Source organism: Marmota flaviventris, chromosome 9 (genome assembly GCF_047511675.1).
Source record: "Marmota flaviventris isolate mMarFla1 chromosome 9, mMarFla1.hap1, whole genome shotgun sequence".
NCBI lineage: Eukaryota > Metazoa > Chordata > Mammalia > Rodentia > Sciuridae > Marmota > Marmota flaviventris.
The window spans coordinates 51082788-51103616 of record NC_092506.1 but is presented as its reverse complement, the minus strand read 5'-3'; the positions used below and the strand labels follow the sequence as shown (position 1 = coordinate 51103616).

The window sequence follows — 20829 nt, the reverse complement described above, 5'->3', positions numbered from 1 at the left end:
CTCTTTAAAGTGCTTCATATTTCTTCTAGGCTCTACCTCACTCACACTGTTTTCTGTCAAGGTTTTTCTTTGGAGCTGTGGTGACTCTGGGCAACAGGGAAAGGTGGGCAGAGCAGAAACTAAGGCGACACCCAAGAAAGAAGGTATTTAGGTAATTTGACCAAATCAACACAGATGGTCCACACCACCACCCCTTTTCCTTCAAGTTCTATCCAAAGTAAGGCCAGTTCAAGTGAGGGCCTATTAGCTAGCAGAACAGTTTGCTGATGCTCAGGATGGTCACCAACCAAACCAAGGAAAGAGACTGACAGGGTGTACACAGTACAGGAAGTGCTATACTGCTCCCTCATGTCCAAAAGGGGACAGTGAGTCGCTTTCCAGCTGCCTAGGCCAAGAACCTTGAGGCTCAGCCCTTGCCTCTCCCTTGACACTAAAATACCAACACCTGGGTTTTCATCTCGCAGCATCACCACGCCCTGCTCCCGTCAGCCTTCGTTTTGGTCTCCGACCTGCGCTGTTTGGGGTGGGAGAGCCGGGCCGCTCCCTGCGCTCAGGGCCGGGCTTCGGCCCACGTGCGCCAGAGGCAGCAGTGGTGACAGCCGGCCCCATGAGGGCGGGGAGAGCGCGGGGGTGGACCCCGCGCCGCACTGCCATTGGCCGTGCTCCTGGGTTTGGAGGCGGGGCCTCGCCCCCGGATGCCCTGTCATTGGCCGCGCCGCCAATGAGGGCGTTTCCCAGTCCGGACCGCCGCACAGCGCAGAACTGCAGGCGCCCGGCCGGCTAAGCCTGCGCTGGGCCGCCTCGCTAGCTCTCAGCTCCGCAGGCGGCCGCCGGGTCTCGACCGCTGAGCCCACAGCTTGAGGCGGAGCAGGCGCTGATCCGAGGCCAGGCTGCCCAGGAGTCTCTCGGTAAGGCGGAGGCGGCGTGAGCTTCGGGCGGGCGGGCGCGGGTGGGAACTGTGCCAGCGGTGTCTGGACTCTGAGCCCTGCCCTGCGCCCGGGAGGGTCAGGTGCGGCCGCGGCATCCCACGTCTCAAACCCACCCGGCGGAGCGCGCTGCGAGCAGGTGTTATAGTCGATGGAGCCCACGGCGCCCCAGGTCAAGCCTCCGAACCAATTAGAACGTAACGAAAACCTGCTGATAACCCGAGCTATCTCTTACTCCTCTCTCAAACACCCAAACCCTGCGATTCTAATCCTAGAAAATCCCAAACGTTAGAGCGAGGTGGGCGCAACGCGCCAGCAGTGCCGCCTGTCATCCAGCGGGTCCTTCCCGAACTTAGCTTCACAGGATTTGGGTTCCGCGCCCTTTATGTCCTTTCGGCTCTTCACTGGGCGCCCCCCCCTCCCCATTCTTCTCCCTCCTTAATAACAGGAAGTTAAGTTGGGCCAAATGTCAGTGGCTAGGCCGGCTGTGGGCTGGGACCCGGGCTGGGGCCGGGGCCGCAGCACTGTCCTCTCGGCATCGCATGCCCCAGCAGTGGGCTTTCACCGCAGGCCCAGGAGCACCCGGGACCCGGCGTCCCCGGCGCCCTCCCTGTGGTTGTCTGACTGCCCGTTGGGAAAGGTGGGGTCTTGCCCGCAGTCCCTGCCGCGGCTGACCCGCGGAGCAAGTGGGGTTAACTTTATCCGGGCCAGCCTCATCTGTCAGAGCTGGGAACGGCCTTTACTGGATAGGGAAGAGGCGTGTTGAAACCAGAGTAAACGTGTGTCTCCTTCCACATTGTTTGTTCTGGATCCTGGGTTCTTAAAGCGGAAAGAGCTTTCATTTGTAAGCCATAGGACCTGTGGGTGTGCTTCGCGTGCTGGCGCTCTTGCTGACAGTCTGGTCTGGTCTTCAGTGGTTTGGGTGAAGGATGAAGTCACTAACCAGCCCCCTTGTGGACAGGTCCTACGTGGAAAAAGCCAACAGTCAGTTGTCCTCCACATTTGCCTGCCTGGGTTCCCTGGCACTAGTGCCCTCTCTGTGTCAGTCCCTTCGGTAGGGGCAGAGGACCCAACAAATGGGCTTTGAGTCCCCAGGACAGCCCCAAGTGATGTTCTGGAGACTTTAATTGCAGTAAGAACTGGCCTTCTTCAGGCAGAGGGAAGATGGATTTATTAAGCACCTCTTGGGCACCAGTTCTGGTCCTGGGGCATTTTTGCAACTGATTTCACTGGTTACTCTCCAAAATGACTGAGTTTTTGCCCCACTCTCCTCATTCCATTTTAGAGATGGGGAAAGAGAAAGTGTCTGAGCCAGGTCTTGGCTCTGTCCATGCTAAGTCCAGAGCCTCTTCTGCTACCCTAAGGCTGTGGAAAGTGGAATGCTATGCATGAAACTGTGGCTTCCCTGTAGGTTGACTGAAGCCTTCTGGCCTCTGGAGGATTCTGTCCACCAGGATTTCAGGAGATGTTTCTTTAGCAAAACACATGAACTGACCCAGGTTAGCCTATGTTATTCAACCTGCAAACTCGTTGCTTACACTGTCCTCTGGTCAAGGGTGATGGATAGTGCTGGCCATGATATGACAGGGAGGGATTGACTGCTGGTTTGGGGGCACTGTTTTTTTTTTTTTTTTTTTTTGGGAGGGGGGTGCTCTTTCCACCATTGACTTGGCCTCATCTTTGAGAGTTGACTTTTCCATTAGTCTGAAAAGACTATTTTAGGTGAAATAACCTTGACCTTAAAACAGATTCCAGTTTTATGACTTTTCTTTTTCTTTCCTTCTTTCTATCTCCTTCCTTTCTTCCTTCTTTTTTTTTTTTTTTTCTTCTTTGGAGGGAGAAGGCAGGTGCTGAGGTATGCTAGTTGTGTTTGTGGTCTGATTGAAATACAGTTTGACATACCTTTATAAAAATGACATCACTTTTTATCTCTGTCCACTTTCTTCTTTGGGCCTAGGGCTTTGTCTTTCTGCTCGTCCCTTCTTCCAAAAGAAAATCTCAGCTAGATACCAATCAATTATACTTTAGTATAAATTAGCTTAAGGACTATGGCTGGTTGTGGCTGTGAAGTTCCATTCCCAGGAGCTACAAGGAGCATCCAGGTAATCCCCATTCCTTTTTTGCTTATGATTGGGGTGTATCTTTATTCTCTCTGCCATGCTCATACCCCTGTCTGGGTTTTCTTTCTAGCCATGCACCTGCTCCCTTCTCTCCCCACTAATGAAGAGTAGAGGTCTTGCCTTCTTGGTGCAGAGGCTTGGCTAAAGATTTGGGCTGAACATTGTTAGTCCTCAGAGGACTAACAGTCTCTGTTATTTAAAGAGCCAGGGAAGAGAATACTGTTCACCATGCTGGGACATTTCATTCTTTGTATGAGAGCCCTGCATTAGCCCTCTGAAGATGTAGATGGGGCTGTTCCCATTTTATGGACCAGGAAACTGAGACTCAGAAATGTTGTAACTTGCCCCCATTAGAAAGTTAGTGAGATAAGATTGGATTCCAGCCTTGGTCTGTTGAGGGGGAGGGATAAAACATTAAGGGAAGCAGGAAAACCTTGTGGCTGTCCTCTGAACTCTAGAGCTTGGTGGGGAGAGTTCCTTTGCTGGACTGACTACTCCCTACTCTATATTGTAATTAAGTGTGAACATGTCTTCTCACCCCACCATAAAATGGCTTTAAAACACTCATAAATGGGCTGGGATTGTGGCTCAGTGGTAGAGCACTTGCCTACCATGTGTGAGACACTGGGTTTGATTCTCAGCACCACATATAAATAACTAAAGTAAAGGACCACTGACAATTAAAAAAATATTTTAAAAAAACACTCAGATTTATTTTCTGGTTCTCTTAAGTCCTCCTTGCTCTGTATTTCCTTAGCCTTTCACTAAGGACATCCACCATGATGTGTTACTGCCCATTATTAAAAAAATATTATGATATGATTCTGCAATCTGTATACGGGGTAAAAATGGGAGTTCATAACCCACTTGAATCAAAGTGTGAAATATGATATGTCAAGAACTATGTAATGTTTTGAACAACCAACAATAAAAAATTTAAAAAAAATATTATGAACATTTTCAAACACTTAAAACTAGAATAGTCTAATGAGACCCATATACTCCTTACCCAGCTTTATTAGCCACCAAGACTGTCAGATTATGTCTTTTTCCTTTCCCTCTCTTCTCTCTTCCTGAAGTATTTTAAAGCAAACCTCTGACGTCATGTCATTTTGTACCTATATAATCCAGTATTGATCTTTTAAAAAAAGAATCTTTTCTTGCAAAGCCACACTGTCATCACTGCACAGAACAGAATGGGCAGTATTTCTTTGGTATCACCTGTCTGTATTTGGATATGCTTCGTTGCCAGAAATGATCTTTACAGTGGTTTATTGGAGTCAGGAGCAATGTGCATGCGGCACTTGTCCGTTGGTCCTTTCATGCCTGTTTCAATTGAGAGAAGCTCCCCTCCTCTCACTCAGCTTTACCCTCTGTTTTAAGTGCCTGTCTCTACCCTCCCAGAGCACGGCAAACCCCTTGAGACTAGAGTTCTCTTCTATGCCATGCAAGATACACAGAGTAAAGTCGTGTGTGGAGGACCTGGCAGAGACTCAGTGAGCATCTGTCCAGTGTTATGGCCAATCAAGAAATGTGTTTGGAATGGACTGAACCCTGTTGGGGGTTGTGTACTGCCAAGCACGTGTTTGCAAAAGAGGTTTCCAAAAAAAAAAAAAAAAAAAAAAGACTTGCTCACATGTGGCTGTTTCCCCAGCAAGCATCAGTCTATGGACATCCTGAAGCAGAGCTGGCCCTCACTGACTGATTTATGGTAGGGAGCCCAGAGGGCCACATCAGTGCCCTGATAGCAACTGGCTTCTGAAGATCCCACGTGGGCTGATGGGGACTGAGGTCATTTTTGCTCAAGCTTTGAACTCCGCCACAGTCATGACTATGCTATGATCCAGGTCTTTGGTGCTGGGCTTGGTGGAGAATGCCACACAACTTTTCCCTCTTTCTCTGAGCAGTGTTTTTCTTGCCTTCTAGAGCTTTCTTGAACCTGCTTCACACTTGGGTGAGTGATGGAGTGTTTCTCCAAACACCATTCATCTGCAAATGTAGAGGGGACAGGGCATGTAAGAAAATGAACATGTATGACCTGTTTGTTCTCTGAATTTTTTCTGTAGAGTTAAGTGTCACCACTGGCATCTTGCAGGAGACCAGAGGCTCGGGAGGGAGGGAAAGGATGCACCTGCCCTTCTTGACAATGCCTTTCAGACAGGCATCTCCTGCCCCATCTCCTTCTGAGTGCTGGCATTTTGGGACATGTCTCCTTATCCCACCTCCACCCTGTAGAAGCCCCTTCTCTGAAAGAGCCCTCAAAATGAAGAGTTGAATTTTTGTTTTATTATGTTTTCTGTTGGCTGGCTTCTTTCTTTCTTTCTTTTTTAAACACAGTCTTTTCCACTAGGAAGAGAGAGAACAAAATTTTAAGTCTCTCTCTGAATGGCAGTACCAGAGTTGATTTTTTTCCTTTTATTGTTCACTACTTAGTATTTTTTCCAAAATTTTCAGAGTAGAAATATTTTATTTTTATAATGAAAAATTCAAATATTAAAAAAATTTTTTTTCTCTTATAAAAGAGGACTCCAACTGATTTGGAATGAGTAGACATAATTATCCGTATATTTGGTGTAGCTATATATGTAAAACCACAGGGCTACTGGAATTTTGCTATTTCCTAGGGCCATTATTTTAAAGAACATCCTGGTCTTGTTACAAGTTAGGAAATAAAGAAAACTGGGGCTTAGGAAATAAAGAAAACTGGGGCTTAGGAAAGAGAAAAATATAAGACAACCATGAAATCTTGCCCTCCTCCCCATTGCGCTTCCTCCCTTTCCTTCCTGAGAATATTGTTTTACTGTTCCCCAAATGAGATCTTTCTAATGTTAGGCTCTCCATTTTGATTTTCATATTCAAGGAGTTTGAGCCATCAGCCAAAATAAAATGATACAGTGTGTTAGCACAAAGCAGACAGGGCCGAGCTGCTGGCTCCAGGGGACCGTCTTGTTCTCTTGGGAAAATGCCTGATGCCCCAACACTCTGCTCAGCTCACTTGGGTGCCCTGACCCTCCCCCCTCCAGCTTCTGTTTTCTCCCTGCACCCTCCCCCAACCTGGAAAGCATGGCTGTTCCGGGCTGATAAGGTGCCTCCTTCTAAAGCATGGATCATCTGGTCTCAGAATTCAGTGCTGGTCAGTGTGATAGGTGACATGGGCCCTCTAGTCACAAACAAAGCCTCACTGAAGGGTTGAGCCCACTGTGGGTCTGATTCTGAGCTTCTTCCTTCTCTGTCAGCTGTCCAGGAATATCCATCCCTGCATCCCAAATATAGTCTTTTGTGGTGGCCATGTGTGGCCTGGTTTCTTCATGTGCTTGCTCTGCACCTGCCCGTGCATCCAAATATGACCATAGTTATCATGGGAAAAGTTACTCCTGTCTCAGTGGGGCCTGGCAGGCAGCTGTGGGTATTGGATAGTGTTGTGTTTTTAGGGCTAGAACTAAAAACCCTTAAAAAAAAAAAAAAAGGACTAATGTTTCTCTCCCCTGAAGGTCAAGGTCATTTCCCTGCTTTCCTCTACCCCCAAGTCTCCACTTCCCTGCAGCTGTCTGGATACCTTGCAGCACCTGTATTCTTTCCAAGCCTCGCTCGGAATTCTTTTGGGGGAACAGAGGTAAGGGCAGCCCCAAAACAGTAACTGTTTCCTGATGGTTTAAAACTCAGGTTTCTCTCCTTCCCTGGGCAATGGGGGACATCCATTGCAAATGCCCTTTGTGATGGCAGCAAGAGGAAGGCAGCAAGGAGTTGGACAGGGGCTGCTGGTCCCTGAGCTGCTGCAACAGCCCATGCTCCTGACGCACCCTGTCCAGAAGCCTAGCATGGGTCTGAGAATGCCCCGTGCTGACCTTGCCACCATAGTGTCCATATGCTGAGGTGCCTCTCAGGTCCCTGAATGGCCAGCATTGGCCACTTATCAGGGTGCTAACTGTATTTGGCGATGATTTGTGAGATCTCAGAATATTGCTGAGAGTTGGGAAAATGAGGTATATGGGAAGATGAAGAAATGGCTGGAGAAAGAGTCAGTTAGACCTTTGGGTCACTAAGGAGAGCTGCTCCTGGAGCAGAGTGAACCCAGGGTTTATGGGGAGGTCAGTCTGCAGACCCCTGTTGGACAACTGCTCATCCCTGGGGAGCAGAATGCGAGGTGGAGGTGCTGCGTGCATGTCCTCGGCTGCCATAAAGTCAGGCTGTTGTCAGCTCCACGCATCAGAACAGCTGGTATTTGCACGATCTGATGCACAGATAAAACCAGAAAACCAGGAGCTCCTGCTTGGAGGAAGGAGGTGTCTGATAGCCAGTTGAAAGGGCGAATGGAAGAGAAGCATAAGCAGGGGCACTAGGGAGGCCTCTTTCCGTACTCCCAAAGACAGGGTTCAGTCTCTTTTCCTTAGGAAATGTCCCGTGGGGTCTTGGGGACTCTGGATCCCATGCTGGCAGAGCTTCCTGGCCATCTGCCCAGGCATCAGTGTTTGGAAGGAGGGAGGAAGCACTGGATAAAATCTCAGCCTGCTTCTGGAGTCTAGGTGCACCTCAACCAGGGGACCTAGGAGTTCTTCATGACCCAGGTGTTCTTCTCCAGCTTGGGTATTATTTTGTATTTGGTATCTTGGGCTCTCTTAAGAGCAGTTTACTGCTCCTTCCCCCAACAACACTTACATAAATACTTGGTACTCCCCTATACACGTACATGGATACAAGGTTCTCACTACCCCCCATACATACATCAGTGGTACTTGCCCCCACATGCACACAGACGCTTGGTTAATATTCATACAAAGGGAACATAATTAATAAGTAAGTGCTTCCCTCGCCCTTCAGCCCTCTGTTCTCTTCTCATTGGCAGTTGTCCCCAGTCTCTGGTAGATCCTCCCAGATATAGTTTAGATATATCCTTGCACCTGTTTCAACCATGGCTTTCCCTCGGACCTGCTGGGAAGTGACCAATAGGTGAAGACACAGGGCCCAGAGGGCTGTGGAAACTCGGGCAGCTACTGAAGTTAACTGAAGCCTAACTATTGCCCCCTCCACTCTATTTTGTCACCTCTACCCTTTAGGGATCCCTTGTGTTAGATGTGGGGATGTGAAGAAACTGGGCACTGAGAATAGACCTCAGGGGCATATTCTGAATGCAGGTAATAGAGCAAAACAAACAAAAACGAGTTTAGACAGACCTGGGTTCCAATCCTAGCCACGTGGCCTCAGGCGAGTTCTTGAGCCCTAGTATTTAGTTTATAAAAAAGGAGGTAATTACATCTATCTCAAGGGATTGATGTAAAGATGAAATTAAAATATTTGTGAAGTGCCTTGCCTAGGTACACATTCAGAATGTCATTTCCCCCCCCACACTTCTAAAGAGTGACCCATTTCCAAAGTGAAAGACGGGTGTGGAGTTCTCCGTATGACATTCTGAAAGTCCTGTGGGTGGGTGGTGAGCCTTGGTTTCCCTCACAGGCAGCCAGTTCTCCCTTTACTAACAAGCTGAACTTCCTCTGCCCAGTTGGCCCTACCGTAGGGAGTCCATCTCCACCCCACTCAGCCTCGCAACCCCACCTCCTCCTGGCCCTCCACCCTGCCACACTCCTCCACAATCCTCACCTCTGGATCCCTCCTCCTCCCCCTGGCAGCTGGATGCTGCCTGGAGAGGGCTGCAGGCTGTTTATGTGGTATTTCTTTAGAAGCTTCTAGCAGATGTCTGTTTATTGCTGAGACTTCATCTTTATCTTCAGCTCGAGAGAAGTGAGAGGCTATTTTTAAAGACCTTTCATTGGCATGGCCACATAATACCACTTAGCTGGCCTCCAAGTTTAATTCTTCATTGCTCTCCAGCTCTACCATGATGAAACCCTTCAGATCCAGGCTGAGAGACCTTATATGTCCTGATTTCAGAGCAGCACTTAAATTTAGCTGGCAGTTGTAATCTCTTAAAAAGTTAGGCCAGGGAGAGAAGGCCACCGACTAACTGTCTTTCCTCCCCCCATTTCAGACAGATGGTATGAATGAGAGGATCATTTCTGTGTCCATAGCAACCATCACCTTCCTCCACCCGTGCTCCATCCTGCCACCTGCAGGGCTGAGGTCTGCTCTCATGTGTGTCTGAGGACTGGCAGGGAGATCTTTAGCACTACATTTCCCTTTGGACTCAGGTGGGGCTTGAGGGGAGGAGGGGGTGGAGGAGGGAGGGGGTTGCTTCACTGACCTCCCTGGAAAGAGGAGGGCAGACAGTAGGTCACAGAACCTTGGGATGTTAGGTTGAAAGTGTCATCAAAGATTATCTGCCTCTCACTCTTGCCTACTCACTTAGCCTTGGAGAAACTGAGGCTCAGAAGCTTCTTGATGCTGAGCAGAGGCCAGAGAGGTGTGTTCCTTGTTCAAGGTCACATGGCCAGGTCAGTGTCTCTTCTCACCCACCGTTTCCCACTGGGGTGATCCTTGGTCAGTCTATGGCTGTTGTTTTTGCAGTCACCCTTCCTTAATGAAGGACAGTATCACCTACCCTATCCCCTTTCTAACAATTCTGCTGACTTTGAATTTAAGATGTGTACCCTTTAACACTGGTTAGCTTTGCTCTCAAGATCTTCCCTTATCAAAACACCTTCCTTGGAGTCTTGGAGTTTCAAATTCTTACCTTTATTTTCAGCCCTTGTCTGCAGAGGATCTTTGTCAAAAATGCTGAATTTAACAGGGAAGGACACCATGTTGATGGAGATTGCCCTTTTTATCTCTAATTAACTGCCTGCTGAACCTTGAGAGAAAATGGGGTGTGGGATGAGTCAGCTGGGAGGAGGAGGAGGAGGGAATCCAGAAAGGAATGTAAATAGAGTACCTGGTGGGGGGCATCGGGAACCATAGGCCAGGGCTAGTTAGTGGTAATGTGCAGCTGTTGCACTGGAGGCCCTGGAGGACCAAGAGCTGAGCATCCTTCTGATGCCTGGAGGTGGGTGCATTCAGCAAGCTGGCTGATGGCTGCACAAGAGATAGTGTATAGAATGCCTGAGGCGCCACTAATCAAGGGCCAGCTGGAACTTCCTGGAGGAGGCAGGACTTGTTGGAAGATGGGTGGGATTTCCACAGGCAGAGGTGGGCTGAGTAAGAGCACTGGGAGATGTGGAAAAGTGTGGTGGGGGGGTGATGCTGAGGCTGGGGGTAGAGTGGCAGGGCCATAGAAGAGTATGGTGGGAGCTAATCCTTCAGGCAGATGGGCTTAGTGGGAGGAGCTTAGGAGGCCTGTGTGCCTTCCAGGCATTGGAAGTGCACACTGAGCAGATGGTCATTTGCCTGGACAGAGAAGGGAAATGGGGTCCCTTAAGGCCAGGGACCAAGTTAGGCTTGATCTTGATTTCGTCATACTCTTTGTGTGCATAGGCCTTTCTGTTTCTGAGGACTGCAGCCCATTTTGGAACTGCCTGGTTACCACATGGCTGTCCCTTTCTGCGGCTGTGCCACCATGTTTGCCTGTCTGTGCTTTGGCAGCTCATCACTCTGGGGAAATAGTAACTGTTCACTTTCTTCTCCTGGCTGCTGCACACCTTGTCCACTGGTCATTCCCCTCCCTCAGGGTCAGTTTCAGGGTAGTGAATAGGGAATGAAGGGTATGCACCCTTGGGGGTGGGTACCCATGGGTCAGGAGCAAGAGTTCCCTGCTTCCCCATAGTGAGGCAGTAAAGCTGGGATGGGGCAGGAACAGCCTGTGTAAGAATGACGGTGCACCATCACCTGAAAGGATGCCATTCTCTCCTGTGACCTCACTGTCCCCTGAGGCCTCACTTTAGGTGGACCCTGGCCATGTGGAGGTGGGTGAAGATTGGGCTGGTCCTCCACCTGCTCCAGTGTTGACCTGGCCTGTGGGAGTCATGGCAACCTCGTGTGTTTACAACCTTGATATTTGAGCAGGACTATTTGCACCTGTTGTCTGACATATACGTCTCAAGGACACCCTTGCTTTATGTGTTGGGATAATTTGCTCCTGCAAGCAGCAAGTCGAATAAGTTTAATACTCATGTAGCTATTGATGGGGATTCTGTTTGAAATTGTCTCTGTTTCTTTTATTTATTTTTTCCTATCAGTTGATTGATCAATTGATCACTGGATGCATTCATTCTGCCAATTAAGACTTTGGAAAGCATGTTGTCACAGACAGACCATGGCTTTTCAGAGTCAGGGTTCTCTGCTGTGACTTATGTCACAGGGTGCTTGTGGGATTAAAAGGGGCATTGGGCACAGCATATCTGCCACATTGCCTGCCACACAGTGAGCACACAGGTGGCCTCTTCCTTCTGGCCCACTTGTGAACTGGACCACAGGGGTCTTGGAACACAGACGTAGGCAGGGTTCCTTTTTACCTGAGGCCTCATGTTCTTACAGTTTGCTAAGTGGGTTTTGGGTTTTACCCATAAGTAGTGACTTTTTAAAAGTGACTCAGAGCTGAGTGTGGTACATGCCTGCAATCCCAGCAAACAAGGTGGCCAAGGCAGGAGGATCACAAGTTCAAAGCCAGCCTCAGCGATTTAAGGAGACACTGTCTCAAAATAAAAAGGTCTGGGGATGTAGCTCGGTGGGTTCACTCCCCCCCACCCCCACCAAAAAAAAAAAGACTCTATCAAAGAGCCTTCATTGCCATGAGGAAATTGGGACACCTCTCTGTTTGTAGTAAGAAGTTCTTCTCATCAAACTTGGAACTCCAAGGCTGGGAGAGCCTTATCAACCCCATCGGGTGCTTGGTTTCTCCACTGGGATGGTCTAGCCTGAGGTTGTATGCTGGAAGTAACCCCTTTCACCTTTAGACGGCTCCTCGGAAGGGCTCCCTATAGCTTCTGGCATTTCATCTCATTTCTTCCTCCAGGAAGCCACAGTGGCTCCACCACATGACACCTCTTCAGATATTATGTTTCTGTAAGGAACAAATTAGACACCATTGATCAGTCATAAGATGGACCATTATTTTGTGTACCATCAAGAAAGAGAAAGTCCTGCCAATGAAATGTGGACACACTATCTTGCTATCACTTATGCTTTATTTTTTTTAATATTTACTGAAAAACATTTTTAAGACTTTAGATATTTTTTATACCACTCTTTCATTCATATATATATATATATATATATATATATATATATATATATATAAAACACAAAATTGGTTAGGCATTTCTAAACTTCTTCACTTTCAGAATCCAACTATTGTTTTTGTTGTTTCACTCCAGGACATCCATGTTGATGTCTTTCTGACATGTTATTATCTTCTGGTCAGGTGGGAATGTATTTCTTCATCTCTGTTGTCTTTGGAGTTTTCCCAGCTGCCAACACCCATTCTCTAAGTTTTGATGTTGTTTTCTTGATTTTACCAGAAAGTGTTGATGAAAGTTTTGTGTCAACAACCAGGACTTAAATGGCCCTTCAGTGTTTCAGCTCCTGAAATATGGAAGTTGCAGATGTGCGTCTATGCCAGCAGGAATAACAGCCAGATTCCTGTCCGTGAGGCAATGACAACTGCTACGGCTGGCTCCTGAGACAATTGTTAGATGCTGGGAATTGTAAGAAACATTCTGCTGTCAGACATTTTATAATTGAAGTAATTGGAAACAAGTGCATCTTCTAATAAACGAGAACCGGTATTGATAGCTCCCTTGACCACTCTTGGGTCTTCTCCTAGATTAATGACCTGAGAGACGGGGTCAGATTTTTTTTTTTTTTTTTTTGTCTTCCCTATGAGTCTCCTCTGAACATGCTGCAGTGTGCCCTTATCTTTTTATTCAGTGAAGACAGTACCCAGAATTGTATATCATATTCATGCTATGACTACAGGATAGGAAGGGAGCGATGACCTCCCTGGTTCATGACATCTGCTCTCCTTTACGCAGCCCAAGTCTGAATCAGCTTTTCTGCAGCTACCACACATAACTGACTCACTGATGCTACCACCGACCAGGTATTTTTAACATTTGCTGTCACCAAGCTACTTCTCCCCGTCTTCAACTTGTGTGGCTTTAGAATTTAAACACAGCCTCCTGTTTTGTCCCCACCTGATTCAGAATAATCATTCTGGCTAAATCTCAACTTGAATTTGGCGTGTACCTGTTCCACTGTGCTCTTTCAGGATTGTGTGTGTGTGTGTGTTCTGTCGCATTACCAGGTCTCTACGTCTTACCAAGAGGAGCTCTCTGCCACATTGATAGAGATCTCCCTTCAGAGACAGCACACTTTAACCAGCTCACTTGGGGAACCCTGGTTCCAGCTGCCTCTTACCTAGTCTCGGTCCTTTGCTTCTGACCTGTGACTAGATGCCTCCTGGAAGCCCGAGATGGCATGTCTATTGCAGCTCTCCATCTATCATTGCATAGCTCATCAGAAAAAAAAAAAAAGGACACAGCTGTCTTCTGAGTGACCCAAGTTCCCGCAGGGCTCCAGGACCATTTCCAGGTGTTCCTGGGATGTCCCATGAAAGCAGTTGCACCAATCGCAATGGATTTAGTGTCTCCTATGAAAACTCTGTGCTCTGGGATATACCCGTTCTTCCTCAGAAGACTTGGGGTTATTGAAAGTATCCAGATATCCATTAAAAACTACACCAAAACAAGTCCTGTCTCACATGCGCGATCTCTCTCTCTCTCTCTCTCTCTCTCTCTCTCAACGTAGGCTCCTCACTCTCCTCCGCCTTCCCTCCATGCACATGGCTGCAAGTGCATTTCAGAGACTGAGTCATTTACTTCCCCAATCTCAGTCTGTTGTCTTAGAGTCTCTGGCACCAACTTCCCCTTCTGGGTCTCCCAAATCTCACAGGAAATGATTGGTTTTCCTCTGTCGCTCTTGTGTCCTCCTGGTCACTGGCTCATTCCACCACTGCTGTGGGAACTAGGGAATGAGGTTAGTCCCTGTGTCCATGGACACTTCCTTCCTCTTCTGGAAGATGGAATTCTCAGTGAAGCCAGGCTGCGCTTTTAGTCACGGGGGCTTTCAGCAGAGTTGGGGGTCAGTCTCACCCAGCTTTGCTCTTAGCTGGATGGATCCATGCCATTGGTAGCCCAGGGGCTTGGGTTCCATGGTAGCTTCATGCCTAAGTCACCCACACGTTGTCCAGGACTGTTCTCTTTTTTCCTGCGTGTTCCACAGGGATGTACGTTATTTTTGTCACGAGATACTCTTCTATGCCTACCCTCGTCCAAGTCTATTTCTTTAAAAGATAAAAGAGGCCACCGGCAGTGTGTGTAGTCTGCTATCAGTTATGCAAATAAAACGCACACATTTATATTTGCACGTAGAGGCAGAACACTGTCTGGAAGGAGGCAGGCTACTAGGAATCAGGTGGCTGGTTTAAGAGTGGGTCACACTGGGGGAGTGGCCTGGAGAGGTGGGAAGCTTCCTGTGGGCTCCTGGGCTTTTGGATTTGGAAACCCAGTGAATCTATTTCCTATTCAAAATTTAAAGAAAATCACAGATAATCTGGGAGTCCCAACAGGCAATTTAGAGCTGGCGAGGCCCTGTGGAAGGAGTGTGACTCACCAGCCTGAATCAGGGCCATGACACTTCCGGCTCACCTGGGCCTGGCTCCCCAGGTGTGGTGCAGGCAGAGCTTGGCACTGGGCCAACACAGGAGGGTCTGTAGGAAGCTGCCCTCCTCCCTGCCTCCTGAGCTCAGAGGTAACTGGAGATTTGACCGCCATTGGTTATAATCTCAGTTTCCTGAGAGCCAGTGCCGGGTGGCATGCCCGAGCCTCCAGAGTTGGTTTCCTGCTATGAATTGCCTAAAACTTAAGCTGTGGCTTTTCCCTCTGGTAGACTTCAGTGTCTGAGGAAATGGGAACTTGCTGAACCTCTGGGTTTGCTTAGGAGGCCACAAACTTCCTTTCCCAGACCTGGAGTGCTTTATAAACCATCTGGTCTGCCCTGCCCAGGGGACGAGGTTCGAACTGAAAAGCCAGGAGGCGTGCTGGCCTCTGTCATGCTAGTGCTCCTGTCGCTCAGTTTGCAGGAACTGGGTTCAGAGCAGGCTCTAAAGAGAAAATGCAGAGGTTGGGAGAAGCTCATCCAGGTACTGATAATTAAAGGAGTGACCCGATTGGGAAGCTGATTTATTTACCTTGGGAAGGTGAGAAGCATTTATTAAACACCGACTGTGTGCACTAGGTACTGTGCTGTGGAGATGACAAGATGGATAAAGCTCAGCCTCTTCTCCTGAAGCATTCACTGTGTGCTTGGGAAAACAAGACACGCGGTGTTGAAAAATTAAGTAGCAAGAGACTTTGGTAACAGTTCAACTCAGTCATAGAAGGCCAGTCACAAGGTAGTTCATGACTAATGACCATATGAGTGGAGGAGACAGCAGTGGGTGTGGGGAGTGTTTTCGATGGGCTGGGTGGGGAAGGTCTAGAAAGTTCCTGGAGGAGGCGGCAGCAGTGGCAATGGTGGTGGCATTGGCTCTGGTGGCATCAGTATTTGATCTAGGTCTTGAAGGGTAGGTAAAATCAGGATAGAGAGGTGGAGGGAAGACGAGGTATCTCTTTTATGCATCAGGGCCCAGGCAAAGGTGGGTACGGGAAGTGGAGGTGGCAGGTGAGCCGTGTGGTACAGCCTTCAGTGAGAGACAGACAGATTGTGTAAATCCAGAACAGGATGGACCATGAAGGCCTGGGGACCCACAGGGAGTACTTGTAATCCGGGAAGGATGGGCAAAAGAGGATTTGGCTTCCAGACATTTCCATCCGGGCATCTCCAGCCTGTCCTCGGGAGGAGGGGGAGGCAGGCCGGCCACACTCTCACCATTGCTCCATTGGACATTTTCTTGGATCCTGGTAATGTCTGCTCTGTGCTCGTTGAGCAGATGTCCATCGGCTCTCCCTCTCTGCCGGGCACTGTTCTTTGCTGGGTTTCTAGCAGGGAAACAAAACAAAACAAAACAGGGTGACATCCTTGCCACCTGGAACTCATATTCTAGGAAGGAGGCGGTAGAGCTTATTTGTTTATTGTTCCCCCTCCTAGAATATGTGGGGGAGGCCAGGGGATGAGAGGTGTGGCAGACAGAACTAAAGCAGGTGAGGACGGGCTGTGTGGGCGTGGAGGACGCTCATCTCCCATAGTGGTCAGGGAAGGCCTGCTGATTTGCCCTGTCACTGGGGCTTGTAAACCAGCAAGTGAAATGTCTGGGGTCATGGGAACAGAGGCAAGGCCACATCCTGCAGGAATTTTGAGGCCCCATTTTATCTTCAACCCATTGGGTTCTAGGAAGTAGGGAGCATTTGAGTGTTCTTGAGCAGAGGAAATTTTTTTTCCCCCATGCATGGGAAAATGACCATTGTGACTTTGTGAAGGATGCAGTACAGGAGGTGGAGACTGAGGGCTGACGTCCCAGGAGGAGATGAGAAAGTATGCTCCTTTGACACTTCTCTCTCAGTAATTCAAGCTCCTCATTTGTGCAATGGACATAAAGCAGTCCTTACCTTATAGGAACACTTTTGGGAGGACAAAATGGATTACTAAGTGTCGAACACTGATAACAGTAGTTGGTATGGGTTAAGTGCCTGGTAGATATCAGATTGCTTCACTGACTTTCCTCTCTCTCCATATATATGCATGAGTAAAAGTCACATGTTGGACATACCCTTTCTAGACATCCTAATGCTAAGTCCAATAAAGATATTTTTAAGGATTAAATGAGGTAACTCATGTAATGGATCCAGCAACGTGGCGGATGAACACCAGGTGACCGCAAACGCAAAGTGCTGCTCTCCCCACTGGAGATAATTGTGGAGAAGATGCTTCTGAAATTGGAACGCTTTGTAAAGTCTTCTGATTTGGCCATTGTTTATGGAGCCTGTGGAGCACCAGGTGCTGCACTGAACATGATTTCATCTCGTAACATCAGCTGAATAATCAGCATGAACTGAATCCTTTTTTGTGCATATTCATTATACCAAATGACGGGCCTCACTGAGGCCCATGGGTCCACGCCTATATCATGATTTGATCCATTTTGCTCCCCGGGACTTCCCTCTCCCCTCCCTTGCCTCCTGCTCCCCTTCTTCTGTTCTATTAATCTCCCTTCTGCTCTTGTGAACCACATCTTACAGATGAGGAAGCTGAGGCTCAGAGGCGAAAACTTGCCAAGGTCACGCAATATGGGGGTCATCCCAGCATGTGGCAGAGCTGGGATAATCCCATGAGTGTTCTGTTGAGAAAAATGTAGACATCAACAAGGGTTCTTACACCAGTCTCCCTTGGTCATACCTGTCCACAGGGAGCCTCAGAGAAGGCAGGGTGGGGCCAATTTTCAGGACAGACCAAGGCAATGTTGAGAGGTGGAGAGGCCCTGGGCATGGAGGCGGGAGCTGCCTAAGGGTGGGAGAGGCAGAGAGGCTGTGGATGAGCTAGTGCCTTCCCTCGGTGACTCAGTCCTGCAGGCCTTATCAGAGCTTCAGCCACATAGAGAGTTTATCTTGATTGACTCATCCCTTCATGGGCTGATGGAGTTGAGCTGATGGGTTCAAATCCTGTCTCCACCACTTACCAGGATGGGAGTCAGTTTGCTTGTGCCTCAGTTTTGCCAGCTGTGAGGCTGCTCTGTAGAGCTGCTGTGAGTTCAGTGAGATGTATAAACACTCAAAACGGTGCCTGGCCTGCAGCCAGGAGGAGTTATTATGCTAATTATTATTATATTACTGTAATAGCCTCTTGGGACTTCTAAGGCCAGAATAACATGCCTGTCCTCTGCAGGATAGCTCCGATGGCACATCTTGTTTTGCCTTCTGATGCAACTGTAGGATCATAGACTGCCCAGGGGTCCCATCAGTATGTTGACTTTTGCATCTATGGAGACTCCAGCTTTGTATAGAAGGTGTTGAAGGTGTTGGCCAAAAGAAGTGGATTTCTGGGCTGGGGTTGTAGCTCAGTGGTAGAGCACTTGCCTAGCATGTGTGAGACACTGATTTTGATTCTCAGGGCCACATAAAAACAAATAAAATAAAGGTTTTGTGTCCACCTCCAACTTAAAAATAATTTAAAAAGTGGATTCCCTGTTCTTTTCTCTCCAACCACATCTGACCTGAAGACCCCACCTCCTAGGACTATGGAAAATGTCTGATAATCCTAAGAGCACTGTACCATTTGCCAAGCATGTTCATATTTGTGTTTCATTTGTCCTTCATGATCGTCTCTGTGTTATTGTTATCATCCTTGCTTATCAACCCTGCAGTGAGGTCATTTACTCAAAAGACTCAGCTGGTGCAAGGTGATAAATCAGGTGCTCATCCCAGGAAGCTTTGTTCTAGAGTCTCAGACTGGCCACACCCCAAAGCCATCTCATCTTCTCCCCTTTAGCCCTTTCCCTAAAGAGGGTTGGGAGGGGGCCCTGAGACTGACAGATATCAATGCAGTTTTGCTTTCAGCCCCTCTGCCCTCCGGGCTGCTGCTTCTAGAGCAAGCACATAGTGGTGGGTTTGGGCTGAGCAGATCCTCAGAGCTTCTCAAATCATCTCCAATCCCATTTCCTCTTCTCTATAGGTCTGGGGTCTGGGCTGGGACTTGGTATTCAGGGCTGGATGGGGAGTGGAGACAGCTTTGTAGCTTTAAGCATTTGCAGCAGTAAAGAGCTTATGCCCTGAGGGACCGTATAATTGGAGGTGGAGGGGGCAGGTGGGAACCCACAGCTTCACCCAGGAGGAGAGTCAGGTGCTGAGACTCAGGGAGTCCAGAACCACATCTAGGGTGCAGGGAATGCTGGGGGTGCTATAGCAGAGACTACTGGAGTAGAGGAGGCACTTCTTCCCTGGAAGCAAACAGGGCTCAAGGACAGCCTTTAATCCAGACTTCTGAAACTCCATGGACTTTTGGAAATCCTCAGGAATCCTAGGCAGAAGAATCTTCTATTTAGTTCAGTTCAACAAAAGCCCATTGAGGGAGTGTCTACACAGCCCTGCGGGGACCTGTCAGGAGGCAGTCAGGCCCTACAGCCTTGTTACTTTGCCCCTTGGCCCTCCTGGAAACCCTGGATGCCCAGGGTGGAGTGCTGTTTACATGCACGTGGTGTGGCAGCATCTTAGGTGTCTGGGACCCAAAGCAAGAGCTAGAATTTAGGCCTGACAGGTCAACAGGGCCTCGCAGACCAGGACTTGGCCACTACCCCTGCTGATGGAGTTGAATTCTCAGGTTGTAGTGGGAAGAGAGATTATTGAGACTTTACATGCATATGCTTCTTAGTGTCGCCAGGATTGTGTGGGACGAAGGAGCAGGCTCAGGGGCCTCTGGAGTGCAGGTGCAAGGCTCTAAAAGAACAGCTCAGGCAGCCCTTTCCTCACTCACCCTCCAACCTGGCCATTCTCACTGTTGTCCTCTGCCCGACCAGGGGGCTCATCCCTGCCCCAGCTCTGTGCTTGACTCAGCTGCGTTTTCCCTCCCTCCTCCCCTCTTCTCCTCCTCCTTTCCTCTCCTCCTCCTCCTCCTCTCCTTTTTCTTCTCCTCCTCTCCTTTTTCTCCTCCTCCTCCTCTTCCTTCTCCTCCTCCTTCTCCGCTTGGAGCCAGCTCTACCTACTTCACAAAGGCGTCCTCAACTCTCTCTGCCAAAGCTCACTCTGCTTTCTCCATCTGCCTCCTGGGTGCAGAGCCAACAGCCCCCGGTTCACATGTCCCAGCTTCCTGCACCCTCTTTGCTTCCTACAGTGTACTAGGCAGCAGGGTCAAGGCTGGGACATTGGAGCCCACCTGGCCCAGGTACATGTTGTAGCTCTGCTACTTTAGGAGCTGTGCAGCTTTGGGCAGGTGCTTTAGTTTCCTCAGTCTGTTTCCATATCGAGGCTATCGAGGCTATGTCTCCCTCACAAGGGAATTGGAAAAATTGCTTTGCACACAGTTCTAGGCTCACGGTAAATGGCTACATATGACAGTTTTGACTGTTCTTGGATGTGTAGGATCTTATTGAATGCTCACCCTAGCTTCTAAGCAGACATCCCCAAAGGGATGCAAATGAGCTCAGAGTGGAAGTGACTTGCCCCAGGTCTCACGATGGCAGGCGCACAGTTCAGGTGCTGAGTCCAGGTTAGCCATCGTCCTTCTGCCTCTGTGTCCTGAGTCTGTGGTCCCTGTTTCCCATGCTTTTTAGCATTCCCCATAGTCTCTGCCAGGCACAGAGCAAATTATTATTGAATAATCTTTTCTGGATAGTTCAAGGAAAAGCAGATTGGGTGGGGGCAGGAGAGGGGACCCCAGGAGCTTTTCATTCCCTTTAAGGTTTCCGGCTGGTCCAGTTGCCTGTGGATCCCTGCAGTGTGCTATTCTAACCCCAGGAAGCACCACCCTGGGTGCCACCTCACACCTAGCCAGTGGGAGCCAACAGGGCCACACTCCAATGGGAAAGCCTGCCAGTTCCCTTTATTTTTTAAGTATCAGAGAATAAAGCTACCAAAAAAGAGGAAGGAAGGAAGGAAGGAAGGGAGGGAGGGAGGGAGGGAGGGAGGGAAGGAAGGTGGAAAGGGGAAACACCTGCCTATATAATCCCTGTGGCCACTACTCCCTGTAAGGAGCTGGTAGAAAGCAAAGAAAGGCTCTCAGCTGCCAGGGGGTGCTGGCTGGGGTGTGTCCTGTGGGGGCAGCAGACAAGGCCCTCTCGAAATGCTTTCTGACAATCCCCACACCAACAGGCACAACCCAGCCCTGCCAAGAGCTGCTCCTCTTGACACTATTGTGGTCAGGAGGATTTCTACATCATTCCAGATCATGGCCTCCAGTTTAGTTCTCCTGCAGATGCTGGAAGCTGGCAGTGTCCCCTTTTGAGCCAGCTGAAGCCTGTCTGGGAGGCCTTG

General features: G+C 48.9%; 1 protein-coding gene and 1 long non-coding RNA gene across 3 annotated transcripts in view; one reads left to right on the top strand and one right to left on the bottom strand.

Moving 5' to 3' along the window:
- The first annotated feature begins 756 nt into the window (after nt 1-756).
- Nucleotides 757-20829, top strand: part of Mical2 (microtubule associated monooxygenase, calponin and LIM domain containing 2) — a 206583-nt gene continuing 186510 nt past the window's right edge. For both annotated transcript variants that reach the window (XM_071616384.1, XM_027942426.3), the window contains exon 1: nt 757-908. The gene's annotated coding sequence lies outside the window, so the exon portion shown is untranslated. The remainder of the gene's footprint in view (nt 909-20829) is intronic.
- On the bottom strand, nt 1643-9758 carry LOC114098272 (uncharacterized). The gene is made up of 3 exons (XR_003583712.3): nt 9672-9758; nt 8642-8772; nt 1643-1890 (listed from the first exon to the last, which is right to left on the bottom strand). It is a non-coding gene; the product is annotated as an uncharacterized lncRNA (long non-coding RNA).